At 37.1% G+C, this 20,538-nt stretch overlaps 1 pseudogene across 1 annotated transcript; it reads right to left on the bottom strand.

Moving 5' to 3' along the window:
• Window positions 1–3,533: 3,533 nt before the first annotated feature.
• Window positions 3,534–8,356, bottom strand: LOC306863271 (AN1-type zinc finger protein 1-like; annotated as a pseudogene). The gene is made up of 8 exons: window positions 8,213–8,356; window positions 8,037–8,104; window positions 6,149–6,188; window positions 4,808–4,932; window positions 4,516–4,607; window positions 4,211–4,325; window positions 3,968–4,123; window positions 3,534–3,696 (listed from the first exon to the last, which is right to left on the bottom strand). The product of its transcript is annotated as an AN1-type zinc finger protein 1-like (transcript).
• Between the last annotated feature and the right edge of the window lie 12,182 nt (window positions 8,357–20,538).

Consider the following 20,538-nt stretch of genomic DNA (forward strand, 5'->3'; position numbering starts at 1 on the left):
GCCCCCTGATGACCCATTTAATGAACTTTAGTACATGTATACAACATTCTTATTCCACTAGCATTTGGAAGAATTTAAAGAATCAATGCACTATAAGAAAAAAAAACTATAAAAAAATCCCCCAGAAAAGTTACTGGTAATTTTCTCCTAGGACATTATGTGCTATTATCTATCAGTTTTGTAATTCTATGCTTGTATGTGAATTTAGTTTAACACGTTACAATCATAAGTGACATTTTTTAATATCCAGAACAGGCAAGGATTTATCTTAACACAATTTTAATTTTAGGTTATGGAACATGTCAATCCCTAAACAAACCCTCTCTATTAGATTATTTACATCTAATCTTATTCCTAAACTAAATAAATCGAGTGTATTAACTTTTTTTTACGTAATTGTGTGGATTTCATTGAGACTGCGTGTTTGACAGATTTATTAAGAGGTTTCACCACAAAGAGACAGCAGCTTCAATCATTCCCCATTCACCCCGTGCTGTTTTGGGGATGTTTGCAGTATAAATCTTAGCCTACACAGAGAGTGGGTTGATACAAGCATTGATCAACTCTGTGCTAAAGTCCACACTAGCTGCCATCCTCACAAACTGTTCAATGAGTAATTACGTACATCTAACCAGTGTGGGTGTGTATGTATGTGTGAGCAGACATGACTTTCAGAGACAATTATTGCAAAGGACAGCATCATTATGCAGTTCAGCAATGCATTTTAGGAACAAACCAGATTCTTTTTTTTACAACTTTCAACTTTTAACTTACACAATCTTTCATAAGTAAGGCAGCTACATTTATTCTGACTCATTCTTGATTACTGTGGAGACAGCAGTAGGATTTGCGCAATATTAATAGTCATTGAACAAGTAGATGTATGACATATTAAGTAAGTTGCATGCCAATTGCTTGGCCTGTGTAACCAGCCCCATAATTTTACTCTTAAATAAAATCACTTGAACTTAAATTCTTCACATTTCATAAATTGATAATAGAAAAATAGATGCTACTTTTTTCATGACTGAAAAGTCAAGGGACAGGTTCGTCACCTGCAAAAGTTACATTGTAATGTACTTTCCATTTAATGCTGTTGACAAGCCTTCCACAAGAGACATACTTTTGCATAATAATAATAATAGTCATATTGTAAAAGCTTCTCTTAAACCAGCTGTAAAAAAGCAGCATCTGTGTTCTTTTCCTCAGCACCACCCATGTTCATCATCTCTGTCTTTATTTCTTTCTCGCCTTTTCAAACCAGAGACCTTCAGCAGTTCCTTTAGTGGCCAGTATTGCCCTTTTCCTTGATATTGCACAAAAATAAGGCAATCAATATTAGACATTTGTGACTTCAGTGTTTTTTTGTTTTTTTATTATTAATAAAGTGCAGACTCACTACAGGTTATAGATTAGTCGTGTGTATGTATTTGAGTTTGTTTCTTTTGTCACTATGCCTCTTTATTTACAGTGTTGCAAATTAGCTTAAGGGGGAATATAATTAATTAATCATAACTCTTTATAATTCATTATAATATTTGGATAAGTTAATAGAATTAGCTTGAATGCCGAATTTACAGTACAATCAATTGACCAGGTCGTCTAGTGAACGCTCCGTATTGATTATTTATGAATTCAAAGAAATGTTAATTTCCAAGGTAAAAGAAATACCCTTTTTTAAGGTACAGTACTACTCAGAGCATGTAACAAGATCGAAATCGTTAAATTGCCCCTGTGGGCCACAGTGGAACTGCAGGCAGCAAACCATAGATGAAGATGCAGAGACTGCCGGGAGCGGGGAGAGAGAAATGTCTGCACGAGTGCATTTCCATGATGGTGAATTCCAGGGTTGAGTGAAGATTAACTCCAGTGGTATTAGTCTGACTCTTTGTAGTCAAGAGCCATCTCCCCAGGCTGGGGAGACCGCACATGGCTCTATGTTGTGGCCTTCCGGGCACGCCCGCACCGGCTCAGGCACTCCATTAATCCAACCATACGGGGAGCAATCGGAAGATTTAGCAGAAGAGAAAGGTGGACCTGTGCGTGAGCCCTTTAAAGTCAGGGAAGAGTCACACCTTTCAGGATGGGCTTGACCAATGAGAAAGGCTGAATTTCCATGCGGGAGGCTGGAAATATTCGGGGGTTTTATGACCCTTTGTCTGAGAGCATGGTTCGAAAGGCTCTGGCAGTATATACTTTGATTAAATTACACACACACACACCTGGCATTCTATGAGAAGGTGGTGTACACCAAAGTGTGTGTCATCAAATGAGCATTAATTTGGTAGAAGACACGATATAGGTGGGGTTACATTAACTAGTACTTCCCTCAATAAAGCATGCATAAAACAAAATACAATGCAAGAGACACTATACAAGATAGTTAAAATCATACACACAATGTCCTGGGATGCATGTTTATCTGTAGAAAGGTTTGTCTATAAGTGACAGGGAGGAAAGTTTGTTTGTATGGGCATTGCGTGGGTTTCAGAAGGGTCCGTTCTTAAGGCACGTCACATCTCACATACTTTTGAGCAATAATAACTGTCTTATCAGATAGTTGCCCTGGTAACCGAGCCCTTTAGGGTGCTCTTTCGGGGGAAAGAGTCCATAGACCCTCACAGATTGTTTGTTGAATGAGAGGGTTTGCTGGATTATTCATTAAATATAATGAATAAATGTGTGTCTGATTGGTCCAAATGCTACAACAGATTATTAGTAAACCTTCAGTAAAATGACCTTCAACAGCCAATCAAGAGCAAGAAAAGGTCTGAAAAAAGGTGAGATTCCTATTTTTACTTATGAATAAGTGAAACAGAAAATATAAAAGTTTTATCACATCTAGTTTTATCACAAGTATGTGAGACTCTGTAGAAAAACATGTTCTAAATATTCACTTTATGTGACTAAAAACAATATAACTACTAAAACAATATATTCTAAACTTTAAAATTATGTATCTAATATAATAAAAATATAACTTGGAAAGTTGCATTTGTGATGTTATCAAATGATTTATGTAGTACAGAGATAATGGAAAATGTCAAATTATCTGATGCAAATTTCTGATGTTCTGTTGCTCGGTCGAAGTAGATTAAACAGATCTTTATCATCATGTTTAATTCATTATATTTAATTCACACATTAACTTTCAGAATGCATTATATTGTAGAATGCAATATATATATAGTATTTCAGTATGTGAAAAACCTTTTCCACAAAGAAAATTCACAAAGGAAAACATCTGTCTTTGACTGCCTTCAGACATTTGAGACAATTATGAGACGCATCAATGCGTCAAATCCTGCTTAATGGCTTCAAATGGTGAGAGAAGAATACATAAGTACATCATTTCTGCCTGACAGCAATGTACCATTTCTCTCATGACTTAAATGTGGAAGCCAAATTCATTATTAGAATTTAAGATTTCAAGTAAAATGAAAATAGATTTTCCTTACATAAAGTAACCTTGTTTCCTACTTTCCTCAAACTATTTTACTATAAACCTCTGCTGAATGGTTGTGGGATTTTCTTTAGGAGGAAGATATATTGGCTGTCACATCATCCAGTCCAGAGCTCTCATTATCCAGATACTCCAGAATGACGTTGGGGACAGTCTGTATTGGAGAGCAGTGATTGGAGGCTAGCGTCCATCTTAAAGGCTTCACCCGTCTCAGGGTGACACAATCGCAGTTTCTGTGCAGAGCATAGTGGCGTGTTAATGTGAATTGTTTTCACCAAATAATAAAGGAATCAATTTGTTACATAGTCATAATCCTAAAATAGTGGCCCCCAACGACATTCCTGGAGCCCTCCAACCATGCACATCTTGCATGTCTCTTAATTAAACACCTGATTCGAGACTTGAAATGGGTGCATCAGACAAAGGAGGCATGCAAAATGTACAGAGACGGGAAGAGGGCACTGTCCTATAGAACAAAGTTTTATGTTGTGCTGTATAGCTGACCTTAGTTGTGAGCACATTGTTGTTGTTTTTCAGACTGGCCTGAGATGCAGCAAAGTCCACTACTTTGCCAACACTCCACTTAGAGCAGAAGAACTTGGGCAAACTAGGGTTTTTAGCTTCTTTTGGCAGAAACACCTGGAAATACATCCGTTCTGCCTGCAGAGGAGGAATTTCTGATGCAATATTTGTCATAAATGAATGCAAAGGAAGGTACTTTTTGTAATATAAGATTGGCACTGATACCTGTGGCAGGCCTTTATCTCCTGACACGCGTGCATTTTAAGCTTCATCAGAGCAACTTTTGCAGCGTATTTTGCTCCTTTTCTCCCTTTACTTGGTGGTGCATTCTTCTTTGACTCTGTTGGAAGTATTGTGGAGATTATTCTTTGGCTTTCTAAGAATTATTTGGTATCACACTCTCTTCAAAATTAGACGCTACTGCCCTCTAGTTGACAAAAATTGTATGTACACCAAACAGCAGGAGACAGAAATGCAAATAACTTAAATCCAAGACAAATCACTTTGCAGTGTACTGCTAAAAAACTGACCCACTATTTTCTGCCCCAGCTCCTGTGTTGCAGCCATGCAAGGCTTTGGAGTCTCCAGTTTCTCACACTTATGGTCATCCTAATGCCGATGTCTGAAACCAGAGGAAAACAGATGAGGACACAATCCTAGTACACCAGCTGTGACTATGCTCAAAACATAATTTTAATGAGGTTTTATCTATTGGTTTTCCACTATAGTCTCTCTGCCCATTAGGGTGACACTTAAGTAGTGTTAGAAATGTAAAGTATGAAATGCAGGACTATTAAATTATGATTGTTAAAGGTTTTATACGTGAGACTGAAGTGTTTTTCACAGTGTGAGCAGATGACAGGCAGCAGCTCTTTCCATTTTCAATCATCAAAGCTACATGGATATGATGTGCTTCCCCCAGACCCAATTTCTTTCTTCACCAGCACCTGAAAGAATTAAGAAAATAATCTTTAATAGCCATTCAACCCCCAGGAATTAGGCAAGGCAAGGCAAGTTTATTTATATAGCACATTTCATACACAGTGGTAATTCAAAGTGCTTTACATAAAAGAAAGTGAAATAGACATTAAAATCAATAAAAACATGGAAATAAAAATAATAAAAAGAAAATAAATTTAAAGAAAATGATTGTACATAAAAATTATTGCAGTCAGTTCGGACATATAGCACAGTGCTCATTCAACAAATGCACAGTTAAACAGATGAGTTTTGAGTCTTGATTTAAATGTGGCTAATGTTTTAGCACATCTGATCTCTTCTGGAAGCTGGTTCCAACTGCGGGCCGCATAATAGCTAAAAGCAGACTCCCCTTGTTTTGTGTGAACCCTTGGTATTTCTAACTGACTCGATCCTAATGATCTGAGTGGTCTGTTCGGTTTATATTCAGTGAGCATATCAGCAATATATTTAGGTCCTAGGCCATTGAGTGACTTATAAACGAGTAAAAGTACTTTAAAATCAATCCTAAATGTAACTGGAAGCTAGTGTAAGGACCTGAGGACTGGTGTGATATGCTCAGATTTTCTGGTTCTAGTCAGAATCCTGGCAGCAGCGTTCTGGATGAGCTGCAGCTGTCTAATGGTCTTCTTGGGAAGGCCGGTGAGGAGACCATTACAGTAATCCACCCTGCTGGTGATTGTTAGAGGTTATTGTTAGAGGTGATAATTAGTCAAATAAACACACACACATTTATACACATTGTGCATTTATATTTATATAATCTGTGTATGTGTCAGTCCTTGTCTTGTGTTTCCCCTCCTCTCGTGTCTCTATTTGGCCATCCTCGTTCCTGTTGATTAGTTTAATTAGTAGTTCATGTGTCCCCAGCCCTGCGTTTGATTAGCCCTCACCTGTTTCTGTTCTTCCTCGTTGATTTCCCTGTGTTTATAAGCCCTGTGTTTCCTAGCCCCTGTGTCCGGTCAAATGTCATTGATGTTCGTCTCGCCCCATGCGCCCTGTCTGTCTGCTGGATTCCAATAAAGAACCTTGTTTGGAACTTCCACGTCTCCGCACCTCCTTGTATCCCGAGAGGGAACGTGACAGTATGTGTACATATTTGCATATGTTATTGTTTTAAGACTGTATATTGCACTAATTATTCATTTGACTTTTTTGTCTTTAGCAAACCCGTTTCTCACTCACCTCTGGACAAGAGTGGGAGTCCTGGCTTCTATGTTCCAAACTTTAGCCAGTAGAGGAGATTTAATGTTACATGAGAAAAAATAATGATTGCAATGAATGAAATGAAGTGTAGAAAACCTCAAATCGAATGCCTTATTCAAGACTAATTTTCCTACACAATTTGTGAATGTACTATATAAAAACACATGTGTCTCCTCACAAAAATATACTGTGGAGTTGCCACTGCAAGGTACTAGAGTGGCATTTAATAAATATTATAGTACTGAATACCATAGTGTTATTATGGCACTCCAAATATGCCATTATAACAAAAAAAACAAACAAAAAAACACATGACAGGACCACCATAATCAGTCATTTTCCTGTCTTTGTTATTAATCAGATCTGCACCATTTAATTGAATTGATTATATTAAAGATCTGAGATTAAAAGTTTACCTTATAATTGTAAGGTGTCTTCAAAGCCAACGGCAGAGAATCTTACCAAAACTACTGAACAGCCGCTGCATTCACGAATGGTAGAAAGTCTACATTGAAACATGAGAATTATTAAAATAATTCAAATGATATTCCTTCTGACACTGATGTTACAGCTCATGTTTACAAAGGCTATTTGAAGAAATGAAGACTATGGAAACAGACACTACATTTTGATTTCTACTAGAAATTACTCTATTTTCAACGGGAAACTTTAAAGAACGTACCTTTTTGTTTGCAAGATTCAATTTCACAATGATTTCCAATATCTAGTTCAGCCAGTTTGAATGACATCACACTATAATTTCAATGTCAAAATTGTTTTTCTCATGTCAGAGGTGGTAGATATATTATTGGGAGATACTGTACTTATGGCAGGCTAAATTATGTAAATCTGTGGTCTGACTATTCATAAATATTTTATATAGTTACAATTGTATTTTGACGAATCGTAATTATGATTTGACTAGTCAATGATATTTAGAGACGTCTGCAATTATTCTTGAACTATAAAGAAATCTGATTCAAGATATCTATAAATTGGATTTAAGTCAAAATTATCAGAGCCATTAAAAACACTCCGGACACGGAGAATGCGGAAATAGCCTATATGGCAAGCCAAATTAGCTTTAAATACCCAGTATTACTGAGCTACGGTATTAGAGCTTTCTAATTCAAGATTAGGCCTACTAACAATTAGAATTTGAGATACCAGTGAGTTGCCATTGAATATGTGAATTAAACTGAAACTGGGTCAGCCTGATTTGTGAATGAATCATTCAAACCTTTTCTAGTGAACTGATCAACTCATTCATTAAAATGATCTCATTCAAAAGAATCATTTAATCACAAATCAGACATCTCTCATTCTCTCGTGAACTTTCACAAATACACCAAGTTTTTATTAATTCTAGCATGAGATTCATCTCAGACAGTGCTTCATGAGCTTCATTAGCATACAGACCAGTACTTTTGTTATTCCTAAATTACATCAGGATCAACTTATACATTCTTGGTCTCAATCAAGGTGGTGATCTCAAGACATGTTTACTGAAACTTTGAAAAGTTCACTGTTTTGTTGTCTCTCCTTAAATTAACTATAAAAGAATTTCAGAAAATACTGATGATCGTTCTGTTAATTTATTCTTATTATTTATTCATGTTTTGTGCCTAGTTTGGAATGCATGAATTATACCATTAACCCAGTCAAATTTTCCTTGATCTTTTGACAAGTTGTTGTATTATTAAAAAAACAAAAATTCTCATCAGCCCAAAAACAGCTTTTATTGAAACCGAGCTGCTAAAATGATTAATTACACGTTTCGTCTCAGTATTGACATCATAGTGTGACTACAGACTGCCTCAGCAGAAGATCAATGCCTCTTTAGCCCCACTGCCCCCGCAAAGGCTACTGTATGAGTGGTAGGAAAAGGAAAAAAGCCTTCATGCTGGACATCCCAATACAGTCATCTGGCCTGTTCTGTGACACAATTACAACTGTTGTCAGTAGGTTTCAGGCAGCTGAAAAACAATTGGCGCCATTCCAGCAGTTCATCCCTGACCAGGTTCAGAAACGAGTGGTGTCTACCAGCCAACCCCAGCCAGGCTCTAGCTGTAGGAGGGAAGAAGAAAAGGTCAGTGTGGCAGCCCATGTCCCTCGTAAAGCCTGCGGCTGTGGATGCCTTACACAATCTCGGTCACCAGGCACAAGGGTTGATTTGAGGTCTGTCATTCTGGCCCCGGATGGTGAAGAAAAGAAAATCCTGACACCAAGGAGCCTAGGATATTAAGAATGAGCCATGTCAAGGGTGAGAGTGTAGCACCACAACATCATCAACAGGTGGGGTTTCTGCCCCGTCTCCAATCATAAATATTTCATAAAAAGCTTTGTTGTTCTCTGCCAGCGAGCTGTTTCAGGGCTCCAAGCAACCAAGGTTCTGCTGCTAAAAAGCAGACTTTTTGTCACGTTGGGTTTCTGGTCCGATTTTTCTTGCTTATGGCACACGGTATAAGCTTCACCTCTTGGTGTAAGGATCCACTCTATAGGAGTGTCTGTGAATGTGAATCCAGCCCTAGGCTCTCAGGTCCTGTCGGTTTGATCTATTTTTAGCCCACAGGTTCGTTTAATGCACAGCTTTTAGGGCAGACGTCCTTTCAGTATGGTAGCATGAGTATACAATCCCACAGGGTCAGAACTATTGGCGGAAGTTCCCGTTTTTTGCTGTGTTTGCTTCGCAGGAACTAGGAACGTATTTAGTTCTAGGAACTCCGTTTGGGGGAACTAAATTAGCTCCTACTTCAGAGTAGGGTCTAAAACTGTTCTACATGAACTATCAGTGACATGGTGTATGGTGATTGGCCAAATGCATACGAAACACTGGCTAACCAGCATTTTTAAAAAGCCTTGTAAACATATTTACTCCATGAACATGGAAATAGGGATAACGACATTTATCTGTTGTCTGCAACATTGTGTTCTTTTCTCAGCCTCGATGATAACGCTCTTGTCATAGGAGATTTAGTCAGGTTGTTTAATGGTGTAAATTGTGCGTTTACATTCCATCCCATTATCACCCCTGACGAAAAAGAAGTTTATTCAAGTGCTATTATTATAATACTTCTTTTAAACTAAAATTAAGAAAGTATACTTTTAGTCTACTTTTAATGTACTTCTCAGAAATTGGCTTTTTATGTACTCAGAAATATACTTAAAATGACATAAGTATGCTTGACTTATACTTAGAAAAAGTCTAAATATATTTGAGCTATACTTGTGCTCCTATAATCAGTGTTTTCATTGTTATATGGGAGGGAGTGCTAGTACACACCTTCTGTACAGAATTTCCAAAAAAAACACAAGTGAAGAAGAAACCGAAACAACAGATGCTTCCACATGAACACTGCGTTCCATTCGGAAGGGCTCATCCCTATGCCCTAATCCCTTCAAAGGGTTTACCCTCCGGAGTGAGAGCTTCAAAGGGTTGAAGGGTGTAGGGGACCAAACAACCGTTTCTTGAAGTGCCCTTCTGCATCATCATCCCGTACCCACACGGAGGCGCCGTCATCATGGAAAGAATCAGCGCAAAGGATCATGGGGGCCCAATGAAGAGGTAATAATGACTGTCAAGCTTTGGGGTGTTGATTGACTCCATTCCATTCTGAATCCAATTTATATTCTTTTTTAAGCTTTTTGTTCAAAATGGCGTTTATTTCTTTATTTTTTTATTTATGAAACTTACCCACATTCAAGTGTTTTTAAGTGTTTAAAAAAAGAATGCATGAAGATAGAATAAAAATATTTTGTTTACAAGCAGATACTCTCTTCTCTCTTTTTATGTTTTGTATGTTCAGAAATTCTTATAACAAAATATATACAAATTAATACCTAAATAGGGACATAGTAGTATACTTAAAGTGTGATGTAAAATTCACTTTAAAAAAATTAAAAACTTACGAGTATACTTTCAGTATAAAACTACTAAGCTAGTAGTTTACTGAGACTATACTTCAAAGAGTACTAAAAATTCTACTACAAGTATTTAATTAGTAAACTGTCAGTATACCTATAAGTTCACCTTTAGTATAGTTGCAGTCCAAGCTAAAAATGTTGATGTAAACTAGTTGTGTACTCAAAGTTTACTACTGTTATACTTAAAGCATACTTAAAAGTATACTTTTATATACTAGAAAGTGGGCCAATTTAGTCCCAAGGAGTATTGAAATAGTACATTTACAAGTATACTACTAGTACACTGATATTTGTATACTTACCACATAAAGTATACTTAAAAATATTGTTGGGGAATAACAGTTAAAACCCATGGACCAGGTCTGATGAACAAAGACCAGGAGTCAGATTGCGATTAATTAAAGAAATTCACTGAATAAATAGTTTGCAGTTTCATCCGCAGAAGTCAGCTTCAACACTCGCACGCAGTTCGTAGGCCGACCTGCTTTACAATTCAAAAACACCAGCAATTATACCCTAACAGAGGTTGCTAATTGCGACAATGCATAAGTCATCAAAATTCTGATTGGTTCTAAAACCTAGATAAACTTAGACAGTTTCCACATATGAACACAAGCTTGAAGCATATCTTCTGATGACCATTTTAGTGACAAGTGATCAGAGGTCCGACGCAATATGTCTCTCCAAAGACATATATCTGATATGCTGGACATCGACAGCGGAAACCTTTGTCCTGAACTGTCTGAGCTTCTCCCTGTACAGACAGATACTAACACACAAAATACGCAGAGAAACACTTATCTTACTTCAAGGTTGTCTCAGCCCTAAACCTTATCGAGCATGGTTACACACACAATGAGAGCAACTTCTTAGAGAGTAGAAAGGCAGACTAAAACCATAATCAACTTATTGCATAAATGTAACTCTGATTAATAATTATTCAAGAAATATTATAATTAATATTATTATGAAGGCCATTGTAGATCTGCCATCCACTCCTTCAATATACTTTCATTTACATTTAGTCATTTAGCAGACACTTTTCTCCAAAGCGACTTACAAATGAGGACATTAGAAGCAATCAAAACCAACAATAGAGCAACAACATGCAAGAGCTATTACGTCTTGGTTTGCCTAACGCTGTACACGTAGAAAGTTTTTTTGTTTTGTTTTTTGTTAACAACTGTTTATTGAATTTTATTCTGTGGGACAGTAGTACAAAACAAAAAGCAGCTGTACAAATTTAGAACCCACCCCCTGGTAGACTTTAAAAAAATTATAAAATAAATAAATAAAATAAAATAAATAATAATAATAAAAATATATTAATTAATATTAATAGATAAACAAATAATAAAATAATTTTTACAAAGATTTTAGAAAAGAAGACACAACATTAAAAGCTGAATGCCATGAATTTACAGTTTTTCGCACTAGATCCATGTATACGAGAAGTAGAGATTTCCATTGTGATAATGTCCAACAAATACACAGTCCAGGTTCGTCTGTCCATTCCAACGGTTGACTAGCAATTTTTTTGTTGCTGTGAGATGGCCGAGGGATCAAAGATAATCTGCACAAATTTCCATCATGATCTGACAGAGGTAAGGAACAGATATCGGCATCACGAACAGCTGAAGATAAAGAAGTAGAAATTAAAATATAGTCAATTCGCGAATAGGATTTATGAGTAGCAGAAAAGAAAGTGAAAGGGTTTAATAACCGTTAACTGTCCACCAAGGAGGATGAGGTTACACATTGCCGAAGTTTGTCAGAACACAAAGCTTGAGAATGTGATTCCTTTGGTCCAGAGCTATCTAGGATATGCGACATAACAGAATTCATATCTGCACCCAATACAATTTCAAAATCTGAAAACTTCAAGAGATAGGCTGACAAAACAGAGAAAAAAGTAGGGTCAGGAGTACAAGGGGCATAAACTGAGAGAAATACAATATTCCTATTCTCCACTATTGTTTTTATATGTGTTATTCTACCATCTGTATCTCAACCTTTATCTAAAATAGTAATATTTAAAGTCCTCCACACCAATATAAAGACACCCTTGGTTTTAGTATCCAAAGATGAGTGAGATACCACTTCATAAAACTTATTATTACACCTGCATTTATCCTCCTCTTTCAAATGGGATTCTTGAACTAACACTATATCAATCTTTCTTCTTCACAAAAAAATACAGAAAACCTGTACGATTGTGAGGGCCATTTAGACCATTAATATTACAACTCAGAATATTAAGGTCAGTCAGTCATAGGTATCAAACAGAATTACTGCATAATAAGACAAAAAACAAGTTTGAAAATAAAACCAGTTGAGTCTACCATTACCCCCTACTCCCCCCCCCTCTCTCTCTCCGTTACCATTCAAAAAAACATAAACACATTCCCATGAGCTATGGCAGATCAAACCAAGAACAAACCTTGATCTGCCAGCACCCCTTAATATGGTCCGTGGCGTAAACGAAAACCTGCACATTACTGTAGCACCAACATTTGGCCCATAGTCACATATTAAGTATTTTTTTACTAAGTAGTTTTTAAAAAAGAAAGAAAAGTATTACTAAGTAAAGTATTACTAAGTAAAGTAAAGTATTACTAATATTACTAAGTAGTATTTAAAAAAGAAAGAAAAGAGAGATAAAGAATTTATCATTTAAAGAATTATCATAATCAGTAAGCGATGCTGTATGCACAATGAACTATGAATTCAGAAGTGAACATTAAAGTGAACATTAAAGTGAACAGTGAAAGGCACAGTCACCTAACCATTTAGAGCATCTCTTCTACGATTAGACAGCAAATGACCAGCTGGAGTTCACTGAGAGTTGGTGGATGAATGGAATCTGAGAAAAACTCTTGCTTCTTCTGGGGAGTATAGCATTTTAGGTTCATCTTGATTGAGAATGACCTTCAACATTGCAGGATAAAGGAGAAAATACTGGATGCCAGCGTCTCTCATCTCCTTCCTAATTGGCGCAAATGCACTTCTTTTTGCGGTGACCGGAGAAAAATCTGGAAAGAAAGACTGCGTTGCTCTGTCGGAAGTTTTCATCAGGGCATGAAGTCTGGCGACCTGCAGAATGAGCTCCCTGTCTGTGTACCGCAGCAGTTTAAAGATGAAAACCCATGGTTTAGCAGGATCTGAGGAGAGCCTTGTGTGCACGCGATGCGTTCACTCCACTTCAATCTCTTTGCCCGCCAGAGACGGGAGCCACGTCTGTAGAGATCTTTTCAAAAAGCCCATAGGGTCGTCCTTCTCGGAAGATTGCTGCACCTATTGTGATCCTGTAAGTCCACAACCTGTTGCTTGAGCGCAGCTACTCGCCTATCGTGATCTGAAAACTTTCTTTTGTTCTCTCATCTCCCCTGTAAGAAGATCCAGTTTAGAGCATAGCTTCTGAACAACTGACATGTGAGAAGCGAACTCATCGCCGCCGTCGCCGTCAACTCGGTTCTTAGAATGTCCTCAAAGTGTGTAACAGTGTTCGCCATCATGTCCATCATATCGCTCGCGGTCGGTGGCTTGGATTTCTTCTAAATTGGAGAAGCCGATGGAGACAACTCCTGCTGTTTACGACTGTATGCCATCAGGTAAAGCACCACCAATGAATAAAACTTAAAACGAAAAGAGGCCAAACATACAGAGCTCTACTCTAGTGCGACTAGGTTCATGAGCACGTCACGTGACTCTGTTTTTGTTTTTTAAAGAAAACGAGTAGATAGCACATAGAAAAAAGAAACCATAGTGGAGGGGGGTGGTTGTGTGTTTTTTTTTTTTACTTTAACTTTACTTAAGTATACTTAATAAAATAAACTTGAAGTATATTACTTTTTGGTAAGGGATGAAGCCCACAACAAACATCAAAAACAGTGGCATTCTCCATTCTTGATGATTGTAAATGCTGTGAATAAAGACATCACTATTGGTCGCTTCAGAGTTCCTGCTGTAACCAGGAAAACGGTCCAAGGGGGAAATTGTCTGTCTTTAACCACCATGCTGGCTAGTTCCTAGAACTACGCGGTGTGAAAGCGCCTCATGATGCAGCATTTAGGTCCTTGAAAAGGAACGTCTCAGGGTAATGTACTGTACGTAACCCTGTTCCCTGAGAGGAGAAAATCTATCATGTTCCCATATTTGTGCACCTGCGCTGCTTCTTCAGACAAAAGATGGTGTCAACTGCAGATTCTATTTTATGTCCTCGGTGATGCACCATGCTATATCACCTGGCCACCTTTTGCCAGTAAGAACTGACATGTGTCTATACATGCATCAGGCACCAGTCACATAGTATCAATACCAAAACACAGCATATCATTCCCTTCTCAGTGAACCAGGTCACGTGTAACCTTAAAACGATTTATTCTGTAAAATTTCTTTGAAAAACAAAATTGACGGCTTTCTACGGTTTAGAATTCACTGCTGTAAATAGCACTCTGTAACGGGGCGAACAAGACGTGAGGCAAGCGGATCCAAGTGCAAGATTTTATTAATAAACATCCCAGGGCAAGCATGGGTCTTGATCGGCGAACAATATCCAACAGGGCAAGGCAGAGAAATAATCCAGGTACATGCGTAATAATCCAAGGGAGGTGCAAACAGAGTCTGAACGGCAAGGCAAAGGGTTAATCCAGGAAACACGAGCAAGAATCAAAACACGAGAAAACACACAAGGCAAGGCAAGACTATGACAACTACGTGGGCTCCGTAGAGTAGCTATAGTTAGGAGAGTGATAAACGCTATACAATACTCGGCAATGACAGAGAGGAAGTCCAAGGCTTATAAAGCGTGTGTGATTTTTGTGATCAGCTGTGTAATCAGAGCAATGTGAGATTGGTGACAGCTGTGTGTGGTCAGTGCAATGGATGATGGGAATTGTAGTCCAATGGTGAAGTGCAACAGTGGTGTAGTGCAAGAGTCCATGCGGTGAGCGGGTGACCTCTGGTGGTGAGTGAACGGAAGTTCATGGACCAGATTCGTGACACACACGTTCCATGTTTACATTACAAAATTATTTCTAAATTGTCCCCTTTTGCATAGATGGTAATAATACTGGAAGACTAACACCTGTGTATGGTAAATGTAATTGTTTTGATAGTATTTAATTTTTTAGATTTGGAATATACTTCCATATGGTATTACTGTATAAACTTAAGTTTAAAAGTAAACATGCAAATTGTTCTATAGGTACATAGAGTATTGGCAATCGTTGTGTTTGCTGTGAGAAATAATTATAGTAATTGCTGAATGCCTTTTGTGCCAAAGCAATGATAAATGATCCACATTTTAGCCCACACAGATTGCTAAACTCTATAGACCTTATTCATAGTTTTCATGTGACATCACACCCTAATAGGAACGCCCACCTGCAGGGCAAAAAAAAAGACTTTCCTCCACTGTCTGCCAGTTATTTTTTACAAGATTGTATTAAGTATGAAATATAAGGCCAAATTCAGTATTAACCTTATTGATGATGCATACTTTGTACAGGAAAGCAGATGAACCCAGAATTAAAACGCAATATGCAAAGTTTTACATTAAATGTGGAAACCATTACAAAGAAAACACTTAACTATTTAGTGTATTGTATTCATATTCCGGGCTCATCTCCTTTCCTATATAAAGTATGCATCATCAAGGTGTATACTGAATTTTATTTTTTACTCTTTTATTACATTAAGGTACTGTTTTTCACATTAAATGTTTCTGAATATCCTGCTGTTTTAGTGATTAAAATAATTGCCAAAACTTGCATTTTGTTCACATATCTTCTTTTCTTTTCTTTTCTTTTCTTTTCTTTTCTTTTCTTTTCTTTTCTTTTGAGAGGAGATATTGAGATTTTTGGCTTGGTAACAGATAGAAAATTGATAGGCTTGTGCAACAGTTCTATGAATGTTTTGCCCATCTGGTCTTTGAGCCAGTCACATGACTGAAAACTAGGCCTAATATTCTTATAGTTTTTCTCAAGTGTTAAAACACTAAACTCCATTCTCTGAACCTAATGCTCAGTGGCTTAAATCCATTTGTCAAATAAATCACATTCCGAAATACTGGAAGTAGAAGTTAAGCATCTACAACACAGTTGTTATCATTTACACACAAGAACACAAAATGGTTTACATTTGTCACTGTTAGTTAATACTGTTAGTGTGTTTAAGTCAAGTCAAGTCACCTTTATTTATATAGCGCTTTTTACAATGTAAATTGTGTCAAAGCAACTGCACAATATCAAAAAAGGAAAATAGTGTGTCAATAATGTAAATAAAAAAAAAAATTAAAAAAAAGATTTTCAGTTAAAGGCATTTCATTATTGAATTCAGTGATGTCATCATCCAGCTCAGTTCAGTTTAAATAGTGTCTTTGCAATCAGGTCGATGATATCGCTGGAAATGAAGTGTCCCCAACTAACCAAGCCAGAGGCGACAGCGGCAAGGAACCAAAACTCCATCGGTGACAGAATGGAGAAAAAAATCTTGGAAGAAACCAGGCTCAGTCGGGGGGCCAGTTCTCCTTTGGCCAGACATGCTCATGCACTACAAATCATCGTGCACTGTTCCCCAACCAGCTGCTTGACTTACGATGTTTCTCTTTGCACATGTACTGCATTATGTGAAGCATTCGCATAGTTTGTATAGTTTGTATTTTTTAGTTTATGTATAGGTTAACATTTATATATATTATATTTATATAGTCAAAATCTGTCTGTAGGTTAGTTGTGTATAGGTTTATAGTGTTTTATTCATTGTTGTGTAAGAATTACAGAACCTCAAACACTTTGAACTCCTGAGATGGACAACACACACACAGTGTATTAATCTGTCTCCACATCCCACTGAGAGAAAATGCGGGAAAACGCCTCTCTCACATATCCATCGGTTCCTTTTCATCCCCTTTCTTCCCCTCACCCATCCTTCCCTTCACTCAACTCACTCAGAATGGTCAATAGTAGAATGTAATGTTCTACATTAATGCAAGTGATATTTACGGTCATGTTTGGCATCATTTGAATTGTCTCAGGGCGACTGGTACAATGGTCTCATTCTTATAAGAATAAGAATAAGTGCAGTTCGGAGTACCTCAAGGCTCAATACTAGGGCCGTTACTGTTCACGCTTTACATGTTACCCTTGGGAGATATTATAAGGAGACATGGTGTTAACTTTAACTGTTATGCTGATGATACTCAGGTCTATATTTCTTTGCGGCCCGGTGAAACACACCAAATTGAGAAACTAACGAAATGCATAGTCGATATAAAAAACTGGATGACGAGTAATCTTACTGCTAAATTCTGAAAAAACAGAAGTGTTAATTATCGGAACTAAAAACCCCACATGTAATAACCTAGAGAACTATCTAACACTTGACGGCTGCTCTGTCATTTCTTCTTCATCAGTTAGGAACCTAGGTGTGCTGTTTCATAGCAATCTTTCATTTGAAAGCCATGTTTCTAGCATCTGTAAACTGTGTTTTTCCATCTCAAAAATATATCTAAATTGCGACCTATGCTCTCAACGTCAAATGCAGAAATGCTAATTCATGCGTTTATGACCTCAAGGTTAGACTATTGTAATGCTTTATTGGGTGATTGTTCTGCACGCTTGATCAAAAAACTACAGCTGGTCCAAAATGCAGCAGCTAGAGTTTTTACTAGAACCAGGAAGTATGACCATATTAGCCCGGTTCTGTCAACACTGCACTGGCTCCCTATCAAACATCGTATAGATTTTAAAATCTTGTTAACTACTTATAAAGCCCTGAATGGCTTAGCTCCTCAGTACTTGAGCGAGCTCTTATCACATTATAGTCCTCCACGTCTGCTGCGTTCTCAAAACTCTGGCCATTTGATAATTCCTAGAATATCAAAATCGACAGCGGGCGGCAGATACTTTTCCTATTTAGCACCCAAACTCTGGAACAATCTACCTAACGCTGTTCGGGAGGCAGACACACTCTGTCAGTTTAAATCTAGATTAAAGACACATTTCTTTAACCTGGCTTACACATAACACACTAATACACTTCTATTATTCAAATTTAGGATTAAAAGAATTGTTAGGCTGCATTAATTAGATCAACCGGAACCAGGAACACTCCCCATAACACACAATGTACTCTTTAAATCGTAAGAAGAATGGCATCTACTCTAATATTTGTCTGTTTCTTTCTTATTCTGTTTCTCAGTCCGTGTCCGGATCAGATGGTGGAGATGATGTCTCCCTGATCGTCGGCGGAGGCCGGGACACCTGGATGAGCCCCGGGGACATATCCCCAGTGAAGACCTCAACTTAAATGCCATAAAACTAAAAGAAAAGAAAATAACAAAAAATATAATAAAATACCTAACTACATAATACTATTATTGTTAGAAATTTCAACAATATAAAATAGAAATAAATACATTTATACATTTAACGTTTTAATTAAAACAATAAGTAAACAATAAATAAACAATTATCTCCTGGCCAGAGGAGAACTGGCCCCCCAACTGAGCCTGGTTTCTCCCAAGGTTTTTTTTTTCTCCATTCTGTCACAGAGGGAGTTTTGGTTCCTTGCCGCTGTCGCCTCTGGCTTGCTCAGTTGAGGACACTTAATTTCTAGTGATTATCTCAATTTGATTTAGCAGATACTATTTAAACTAAACTGATCTAGACAATGACATCTCTGAACTCAATAATGAAATGCCTTAACTGAAAATTGAGTGTTTAATCTTATTTTATACATTACTGACACTCTATCCTCCAATTTGATACTGTTAAGTGCTTTGACACAATCTGTATTGTTAAAGGCGCTATATAAATAAAGGTGACATGACTTGACTTATAAGAAGTAAACTAAAAGGTAATACAGATCCTAAGAGTTCAGAGATATTTTGCACACTGTAGGGCGGGTCAGTTCCCAGTGGTTTTCATGCAAAATTCCCTTTTGTCCCAAAAGGTGTTAACTCGATCAATGCAAATTCCAATAGTTATCTCCTGTGTCCATCTCAGGGGTTGTTGGTCTTGGTCTGAAGTACTTAAGGAAATGTTGCAAAAGGATCGGGGAGATTCTGTAGCCAGAAGCCCGTAGTGTGATGTGTCTCTATACTTCACACTATGTATTTCTATAAAGTCAGGTATGCATATTTTACTCGTAGATTTATCTTTGAGAATTCAATGTTTTGTATTGATATGATTTGATCTCTCTGAATTGGCTATGTAATTGGCATAACATATTTACCTGACTAATAATAAATTGTTACATCTGACTCTAGTAGATTACGTTGTATTCTTGTTAGCAACATGAGCACCCGAATGAACAAGTAAATATAAAGTCAAGAGTTAACTAGAATAATCAAATATCAGAAGAATACTAATTAGAAATAGATAAACAACCAATTTGCACTTCAACCTAAATACAAGGTTATAATAAAATGGAGTCAGATTAGAATTTAACTTAAATTAAAGAACTTTGCGCATTGAAAAGACCAAACACACAGGAAACCTTCAGCCACCATTGGATACCTTCTTTGGGCCAAATGTGTGGACCTTACAGTTGTATGTCTGTATTTATGTAGCACCGTGGTCCTGTGAGGCACAACATTTTGTTCCACTGTATGTCCCCACATGTAGCGGAATGACAATAAAGCTCAACTTGAACTTGAATTTAATGCTATGGATTATTAATTATATTGTGTGTGTGTGTGTGTTATCCCTTTGGGAAACTGTGCCAGCTAAATCAGTTATAGTGTGTTAGCAGTGTTAGAGAAAAATTGTATCAACTTAATGTGAATATTTTAATTACAATGTAAAAGTTTTGTGGAAATGTGACATCCTCAAAAATGTCTCTTGTTGTTGAATCAAAATATATATATGGCTAAATAGCTATGAAAAATAGTTGACCTATATAGCTATAGTCTACCAATCAATTTTTGATTACTCATGATCTGAATTGGACACATAACTGAAATGTCTACAATATAGACTACTGTGGAATACACCCGTGGTACGAAGATATACATGAATAAGTTTTTCTCCGGGATGCGCTCAGTGTCTCAGAAAGCTCTCATCCATGCATCTATCCATTTTGTACAGTTATTGAGAAAAGTAATACGTAGGCTACCGTGCATGTGCTAGATGAACAACAATAAGTTACACCTAATTTGCATTTTAAACGTTAAAATTCATAGAATTTAAATATATAGTAAATATCTAGAATAAAGAAATTGGTATCTATACCTGTCATACCTGACCAATGAGAGAGCATATACGGGCCGCTTTGACCAGCCCATTGTGTGACGCTATTACGCATTTCAATGGGCGTGTCATTCACGTGGAGCGATTTACGTGCGCACAGGTGTTGAATTTCTGGAAGAACAGGGTTGGATTATGTTAGTGTTTTGAATTGAATCTGAAAAGTAGACTGTCAAGAATTTCCACTTTCTCTCG

The sequence above is a fragment of the Barbus barbus genome (assembly GCF_936440315.1).
Source record: "Barbus barbus genome assembly, chromosome: 44".
NCBI lineage: Eukaryota > Metazoa > Chordata > Actinopteri > Cypriniformes > Cyprinidae > Barbus > Barbus barbus.